Raw genomic sequence first — 9,590 nt, 5'->3', positions numbered from 1 at the left:
ACTGTTTGAAAAAAATGAATAAAGACCTTAGGGCTTATTCAAAGATTACTAAAGGAAATGTTGATTCCTTAGCTTACATAGAATTCATACACTTCTAGTTATTTTGGAAGTCAAGGTATACCACATGGATAAGCATCTTCTGTGAGTCCCCATTATTTTAGTAACAGAATGAAGTAGCTCTAATCTACATACCACATTCTGTTGTGTGTCCCTACCCTCTCTGTAAATTCCTCTGACATTTCATGTGTGGAGTTACACTTGATTCAGGTCTCAGAAACTGCTGAATTCCTGATCCTGATATTACTTCCTTCCCTATGACCTCTACTTGGTTCATTCTGGACCACACCCAAATTCTTCCTTTCACACATAACTGCCCCACTCAATTCTTATCTGTGTTCTGGATCCCTTATCATTATTCTGGATATTCCTGACTAAAAAAAATAAAATATCTTATTTTTTTTACACAATCTATTGCAACTTTATCCAATTTTTCCCATTTAGGTCCACTAAGGGGCCTTACTTTCTTCCAATACATACATATAAATATACATACATACATGCATACATACAAATCCCAATTAAGGGACTTGTTTCAATGAAGAAGCAAGAATATTGCTTTTCCTCTTCTAGAGATAAGATATACAATACACATACAATTCCCGTACTCATGTGAACCTGCACATAGACACACTTCTTTGTGATAATAAATCCCCTATCATCTGCTTAGAATAGTATCTGCATTTGTATGACTGTTACTAGGTTACAGGAAAACATACCTAAGTTCTGTCTTCACTGATTGTTACTTAGGAGATACTGGACAAGTTAATGAATATTAGCCTTAGTGTAATCAACTAAGAAATCAGGAGGATTGTTGAATTATATGAGATAATATAAATGGAATATAGATATTATAAATTATTTGTAATCACTCTTCATTTGCAGGAAAGTCAAGTTTCTTTTATGATCCCCGAATTCTCTCATCTTTCTTTGGTCCTGCTCCTTCAGGCACCGGATTTTTCACTCTAACTGGAGCTGCCTCAGGTATTTCAGCCCTCCTGCCTCGAGTGCTTCCTTTGTTTTTAATTCAATAGGCTTTTTTGGGCACAGTTTTTAGTGAACATAAAATAGAACAGAGAGTTCAGAGTTCACATGCCTCTGCCTCTTCCTCTTCCTCCCACAGCTTCCCTTGTATGAACATCTTGCGTCACTGTTGTGTAGTTTTTACAGATGAAGAACCAATATTGACACATTATTATCAACTAAAGTTCATAGTTTCATCAGGGTTTTGACAAATCCATAGTGTTCATTTGCATATAAAATCATTGCTTTGAATGGATATGTGCATAGACTTTGAGGCAAGATTCCCACTTTAATTAGTGGTCAAACACCAGTGATAGTTGATTTCTTAGGGAGGGACCCATGGACACTATGGAAAGATGGGCAACAGAATTAGACAATGGCATTCCATAAGAAGTTCCGGTAAACCAGAAATAGTGATGGTGATAGTCTCTGAAATTTTTTTTAACAATATACTATCCTTTTCCTATATTATTCTATTGGTACTCTGTATTAATTTTTAATAATATACAGTACTTTCCCCATATTATTTTAAGCATTCCCTATTAAAAATTGGGCATAAATGATCAGTCCCATATGGAGACTGAAGTCACAGGTTACCAAGGGATTTACTGAAGATTTTAACGATAGTAATACAAATTAAGGATTTAAACAGAAGGCTCTGAGTATTTCTGTAACTGTCCACTGCACTGTGCAACATCTGCATGAAGAAAATAAAAGAGAAAGAAGAAAGAGAGAGAGAGAGAGAGAGAGAGAGAGAGAGAGAGAGAGAGAGAGAGAGAAAGAAAGGAGAGAAAGAAAGAAAGAAAGAAAGAAAGAAAGAAAGAAAGAAAGAAAGAAAGGAAGGAAGAAAGAAAGGAAGAAAGAAAGAAAGAAAGAAAGAAAGAAAGGAAGGAAGGAAGAAAGGAAGGAAGAAAGAGAGAAGAAGAAAGGGAAACAAAGGAAGAGAGAGAAAGCAGCAATTGAACACAGCTTTGCAAGTGTAGGTAGTTGAGATAGGCTTCATCTGCATAGGAAAATCCAAGAACTCATTTTTCTGCTTTGCCAGTGTTCAGTGGAACAAAGCATCCAGCACAGCAAGTGGTGGTAATATCATAGATGTGACTTAGTATTTCCCTGAAGCCAATCACTGAGGATAATTCCCACCCAAAATTCTTGACAATTCTGGGATGCCCAGTGGAAATTCTGTTGCAATACCAGTCACAAAGGAATTGTTACAAGGTTCTATGACAGAGACTCTTCCTGCAAGAAATTTCATATGGGCACAACCCAAATAATAAAAACTAGACTTAAAATAACTTTCATATGAATAGTGTATGAACCCTAAATTTCCATTATTTTCATTGCCTCCAGAATGGATATAAGGCAAGTAGACAGAGGTGCTGGCCTAGGTCTTTTACAGATCTTCTATTTTACTAGTAGTTCTCATTTTTTAAGTCAACATTCAGACCCCCATGTTCTCCTATTTTTTAATACTGGGTACTGTATTACATACCTGTACTTTTAAACAGTGATATTTCAGGGATTACAAAAACAAAACATTCAAACATTCACCACATTCTCAGTTAATCAAACCAGCATGATTCCAAGTTACTGTGTAAATCTACATGAAATATAAGACCGCTGCTCACAGTCTAATACTGACCCCACTTCTGCACTTAGAAAGCTTTTTGGGAACAAGAGTTCCACTCATCCATTTGTGTGTTGTTGTGATGTTTCTGGCTACAACACATAGTTAGCAGTTGTGATACATTATGGCTCACAAAGTCTCACGTATTTAACTATTGGGTCCTTTACAGAAAAAGTTTTCCATTTCTTGTCCTATGGAATGTTCTCCTCCCCTTTTACTACCTTTCACCATTTCAGATCATTGTTAAAGTTTTTCATTCTATTTAAAATGTTCTTATCCTTTATTAATAATAAATACTTAAGCAATCTCCCCAAAATAGAAAAGAGAGCACTGTACATTGTCTTTCTGTCATTTTCTACTATTCTCAGGACCAGTGATTACATAGTATCTGTCTTTTATTAAACATTAGTTATATGGTAGAGCCCAGGATAGAAAATATATATATTCTTTCTAATACTCAAACAAAAATAAAACAGCCAAAAAAAAAAGACCTACTTACAAGTAGTAAAGTAGTGAAAAATAATGCTTATCCAACCAGAAAAATATCTTTCTCTCTAAGTTCAGTCTCTAAGATCATTGTTATATAATTTACTAGAGGCCCAGTGCACAAAATTCGTGCACAACAGGGGTGGGTGTCCCTTAGCCTGGCCTGCACCCTCTTTTAATCTGGGACTGCTGGCTCCTAACTGCTCACCTGCCTGCCTGCCTGCCTACCTGCTTGATTGCCTCTAACCACCACTGCCTCGGCCCCCGCCACCATGGCTTCATCAGAAAGGATGTCCAGAATGACGTCCGGAAGGTCGTTTGGCTATCTTGTCTAATTAGCATATTATGATTTTATTATTATAGATAAGTGTAAGAATACTCTTAGATATAAATAAAAAAGAAGGTGAAGGATCAGCCAAAGAACACATAGGCATAACCCATAAACACAGACAACAGTACGGTAATGGCCAGAGGGAAGGGGGGGCAGGGGCTGGATGGAGGTGGGCAAAGGAGCGGCAGATGGAGACATATTTAATAACGTAACAACAACAAAAAAATGTCTACCAACCAGATAAATTATAAAATACATGCTTGGTACATTGTCAAAGATTATCACTGGTCTTCTGTTCAGATGCTAGCTATATCACAAAATTAAAAAAGAATTTAATAGTGCATCCTCCAAAAACTCAGAGTAAGCACAAATGATATAGAAGGCACAGAAGCTAAACCCTGCAGTTGGGAGCGAGTAATTACACACCTAAAATACCCTATTAAATCTGGTCTGTTCCAGATTGATCCAGAGAAGACAAATTTCTTCTAGAGCAAACGCTTCAAATCCACAGGTAAGAAAATAATTTAGATTCATATAGGCTTTGATTCAAATATTAGCTCTAAGAGTTAATCTATGGTTAATTAACCACCTTAGACTTTCTCTAACTGAAAACAATTTCTGTCTTTCACTGTTCTTGTGAGCATCATGCATAACATATAAGCATGTGGTCCAAAGGCTTACAAAAACTAGACACAATTGAAGATAGTAAGAACTCTAGCTTGCTTTTTTCTAGCCTAGTGATCCAAGGTATATTATCCTGTTTTATCTAGAAAAAAATAAGAAATGGAATAATTATTATAAGTATCTCTAAGACCAAATTTATCAGAATTCAGTTAACTTTTATTTTTTTTTAATTTTTTTCTATGCATCTTTATTTTAGCATCATGATTGACTTTAATATAATTCCAACTGTTTCACTTCAGTCTTCTGTAAAATACAGAATAGTTTATTGGATAGGCAGCTGTGATTGTCCTGAACTCTGTCCTCTGATCCTTCATGCCTGAAAGTTACCATAAGACACAGCAATCTCTCTTCAGATGTTCTGTTTGCATTATGGCGGCTCTGTGTTGCATCTATTAACAACCTAATCTCAGGCTAAAAGCCACAATAAAAAAACAAAACAAATAACAATGTTGACACCTCTCAAGAGCCTTCTTGTGTCTTCATATAATTATAGTTTTCTGTTTTATTTTTGTAACTTGCGTAGAGTTTCTTGCTATCATCTACAGGAAGTTGACTCAGGATTTTACTTAGCGGGAGTGTAAACTGAACTCCATGCAGGTCCAGGTAAACTGAAAGAAACTCAGATTGGAGAAACTCATTAATGTTGTCTGACAAGAAGCATTAAAATCACTGATGGATCCGGTGAAAACAGAACATTTATATCTCTCCTCAAATTTCAAATGAAAAATGCAAAGATAAATGAAATACATGTTGGCAAAGGTAAAAATTGCATCTTAACTTAATTACTGATGCTATTATGAACTAATTTTTTAATGAACTTTTTAGAAAATATCAAAGTTGTGTGTTAAAAAGCTGCATGTTACATCACTGTCTAGGATTTTTTATTTTTCTTTATACAATGTGCTACATATTTGGAATGTTAGCAAATATTAGCATGACTCTCCTCTGACTGTAAGTGAACATTATTTGGAAGTCTTTGATAACAAAAATTAAAATACCACAAAATCCTTAGTCAGTTAACAGATCATTAAATATTTTGCTTGTTGTTATTCTCATTTTAGCTGCCTTTTATTTTTATATATAGTCCATTGTTTGCAGTTAAGTGTTTTATTTTAACTGCTTTCTAAAAGGTGAAACGGTTCAGTACATCGATGCTATGGATAAGTAGTTATGTGTTTATTATTTTAAGTCCCCTCTGTTAGCACTCCAGACTATTATGGTCAGATTTAGAACCAGACATAAAAATAATTTGTCATTTGTAAGAAATTCAGCAATTTTATGGGCAAAATAACATAAAAATCTTTAAAAAATATTGTAACAAAATACTTCCAGAACATTCTGTTAATAATATATACTATCAAAAACATAAAACTTAAATAATTTGGAGGCATGCCAAAAATATAGTTTCTAACATTATATTTTGTGAATATTAGGCACCTGCTTGTTCAACTAACAGCTAACTAAGAGCTTATGAGTTTCATTAGATCCTTTTAAATATGTTTGGTATAGTTGAGTAATTAAACATACATATGCTTAAGGACTATATGGGCTGCTAGTCTCTCTACAAAAATTTTCTTTATTTTATTACACTAATTGACCCTATATTTTATATTCCTTATGTGGTTAAATTGAACCAATTATATCTGATGAAGATTACACTGATGAGGTATATTTCTTTCCTGAATCTTGGCAGAGTTGATGATTTATTGATTGTGGGAGTAAGTATCAACATTCAATATTTTTTAATTTGTCTGTTATAGAGGTTTAGATAAATATACCATTTGTCTTTGGTAATGCAGTAGCAATTAAGTTTGCCAAGACAATACTAACTCATAATTAGCAATCCTATCAAGAAATTTCTAATTATATAAAAATTGTCTGCTAGAATGCTATTCTAATTCTTAAACATTAGTTTTGTGTAATAAGAAATTATTTCTAGCATTGGTCTTTCAAAATGGAAGCATAGTTAATAATTTCATTTGACATTGTCATCTTCATTTAAGATTAACAGTTCAAAGATACTTTCACTTTTTATTTTAAAGAATCATATTTATAGATAGTAATATCTTAATAATCTTTGCAATATTATAAATACATTTCAGAAATCTCAGTGACATTCTTAGAAAAATATTCCCAGATTTCTGGTTTGGGTTGGTGGGTTATTATTCTGTTTAGTTTAGCATTGGAAGAATTTCATCAATACAATTACTTGTCATATTAGGAAATTAGTGTAGTTTTTTAACCCTTGATATTTTCCAATCTAAAAAAAAAAAAGAGGAAAAGGAAAAATTTATATGAAATTAGAAAAATGTAACTACAATAATCTTTAATACTAAATGACACTTTACACATCTTCAATGTTTAAAATGTAATTGGTATGTTGATATGACATGTATTTGATGTTAACAATTAGATTATTATAGACTCTTACATCCCTAGTAAAGGTAAAAACAGTGGTAGAGTACACAATCGATTTGGGTACATGAATCCTGATTCATGAGAATAGCATAATCATTTTAGCTTCAACTATGTTTCATCTCTGGATATGTGGTCTAAAATCTGCCTTGTAATGTCCAGTTATTACCTCAGGATCCTCAGGATCATGTAGTTCTGCTTGCTCAAATCTATGCTTAGCTACAGTCTCCAAGGACACAGCCTATCAGAGGACAGGGTTAGAAAACTGGAAGGAAAGGCATTAGAGCATGTCAACACTGAATAAAAAAATAATGGGAAAAGTCAGGGCCTTGGAGACAAGCGGACTGGAAGGAATTGAAGTACCACATTGGAGATGCCTTATACATTATGTTGTTCATTAATAGTAACTTCACAGCCAAAACTGTGTATTTCTCAACCACTTAATATCCTATATTCCACATATGTGGAGTCTATGTATTATTTGTTTATATAAGTAACTAAACATGCCTTTGGTAGAATAAATTGTACAAAGATGTAATTACACTGATCACAGATAGATATGAAAATATTGTTTACCATCACAATGTCCTATAAACTTCACAATTATATGGATATCATAGATGGCAGTATTGAACTTTGTACTTGATGAGATTTACACCAACTTCTAAAGCCAACTTGGCCATGCTTTAACTAGCTGCTACTTGATCCAATAAGCTTTACTTTAAAACACTGGCATATTAGTATAAAAATAAACTTTCTGTTTAGCAATGTGTAGTTAAACCTATTATTTTGCTTAATTAATTAATATTTTAGCTTAAAATTAGGATTATACACAAAATTTTAAAGAATTTGGGGAAGTCTCTACAGAAAAATTCTAAATTGATTCCAGATTGTGTTGATTGGCCTTCTTAGCTCTGTAAATGGTAGCCAAGGAGTATTTGAGTAAGACATTTCCTTTAGTAGAGCGCAGTGGATAATTCCAAGCAAATGGTTTGATCAAAAGTTTCTGCTAAGAAGATCAATCCTTTAACCAGACATTACCACCTACAACCATATGCAACAAGTTCATCTTTGCCAAAAGGATGTTTACAGTAACTGTGGCATAAGTTACATGTACTATTCTGAAACAATGGGCTTGTTTAAAACCATAAATCAGTGAAACAAATCAAACAAAGTGTTTTGGAGATATGTAGACATAGCTATAGACATAGCCAAAGAATGAGGTCAATCTGTGGTTACATTGCCTTCATGATAAAATATTTAATGTTGCTCTACACCATCTACTTCAAAGGAATATAAACTCATGGTTTACCCTAGTTATTAAAACAAATAGTAAATTAGGTTCTAGTTGTTTCTTATCTCCTAATCTAATTTCCAAAACAAGTTTGCATTTCTTCATTTCTATGGCTAAAAAGTAATTTATCTCTGGGGAGCTATAGCTACTAATGTCTGAATCAAAACAAAAGCCTGTGTGGATATGAAACAAACACACACACAAAAAAAAAAAAAGAAAGAAAAAGAAAGAAAGAAAGAAGAAAAAAAAAAAAATGAGTACCATGCTGATGACTGTTTTCTGTATAATGTCTTCAGGTATGGACATAATGCTAATGTTTCTGGAAACCAAATCTAAATACAATTGAATCCTCAATGTCATCCTTTAAAAGGAAAAAAAAAACGAACTATTTAGAAAGTACTGCTTTGTCCAAGTTAAGAGGTCTGAGCCAGAGAACACTTTGTTCAATAGGGAATTGTTTCTATTGATATAGAAAATACTTTGGTTTCCTTAGATTATTTTCCATTAAACAATCAGAATTTTTTTAAAAGTTTGCCACATTTCTCCTTGTTAGACTCCAGAGTCATAGATAAGAAAAAAGTTTCCTTGTTTTTTTTTTCCAACAATTTTTCTTGGAGAAGAATGATAAATGCACAATTTTATCCACAGAATTTCTGTCTAACCATTGAAAAATTAGTTTTAAAACTCTACTTCTCAAAGAAGTAGATACCAATGTCTGTATTTATGGACAAATTTTTAAAAAAATATATTTTTATTGATTTCAGAGAGGAAGGGAGAGGGAGATAGAAACATCAATGATGAGAGAGAACCATTGATTGGCTGCCTCCTGCATGCTCCCTACTGGGGATTGAGCCCGCAACCCAGGCATGTGCCCTTGACCGGAATCAAACCCAGGACTTCTCAGTCCACAGGCCAATGCTCTATCCACTGAGCCAAACCGGCAGGGCTGGGGACATATTTTTACATGTTCTTGATAATAATTAATCTCCAATAGATGGGTAGTTTTCTAGACACACCAGTCATAATCAACACCATCATTTTCAATAATGAAATATTTAATAATGTAAATTTAAATATCAATATAATGATGATTCCTAACAGATGTGAAGTGGTTTTTAAATATTATTTGGTTTGAGGTCATATCTCATTAAGTTATGATTTTGGATTTGATGATTAGCGGTGTTGAGCACCTTTTTATATACATACTAGAAGCCCGTTGCACGAAGTTTCGTGCAATAGACTTTTCTTTCACCTGGCTGCCAGCACCAGTTTTCCACCAGCAGCAGTTTTCCTCTGTCCACCCGCCGATCAGAGTGCCTCCAGCCAGCATGATCGGCCATCCTGGATCGGCCACCCCGAGAGGAACTCCGATCGGGAGGCGCTCCAATTGGCGGGTGGCCAGAGGAAAACTGCTGCTGGCGGAAAACTGGTGCCGGCAGCCACCCAGAGTTCCGCCACCAGCATCTTCCGCTGGCCCCATGGGTCCTTCCGCAGCGCCGGCCGTTTAGGCTGGCGGTAGGAACTGGGGTCGAGGACTCGCGAGTCCCCACCCCCTGCTCCTACCGCCAGCCAATCGGCCACCCTGAGTCCTGCCCCCCGCACCTCCAGCCGGCCCAATCGTGGGCGTAGCGGAGTGATGCAATTTGCATATTACCTTTTTATTATGTAGGATT

At 34.7% G+C, this 9,590-nt stretch overlaps 1 long non-coding RNA gene across 1 annotated transcript; it reads left to right on the top strand.

The window, feature by feature from the left end:
* The first annotated feature begins 911 nt into the window (after positions 1 to 911).
* Positions 912 to 4,794, top strand: LOC129149332 (uncharacterized). Its single transcript, XR_008556252.1, has 3 exons — positions 912 to 1,041; positions 3,984 to 4,035; positions 4,754 to 4,794. It is a non-coding gene; the product is annotated as an uncharacterized LOC129149332 (long non-coding RNA).
* Positions 4,795 to 9,590: the final 4,796 nt, after the last annotated feature.

The sequence above is a fragment of the Eptesicus fuscus genome, chromosome 6, assembly GCF_027574615.1.
Source record: "Eptesicus fuscus isolate TK198812 chromosome 6, DD_ASM_mEF_20220401, whole genome shotgun sequence".
Classification (NCBI taxonomy): Eukaryota; Metazoa; Chordata; class Mammalia; order Chiroptera; family Vespertilionidae; genus Eptesicus; species Eptesicus fuscus.
This window is presented reverse-complemented; position numbering and strand designations above follow the sequence as displayed.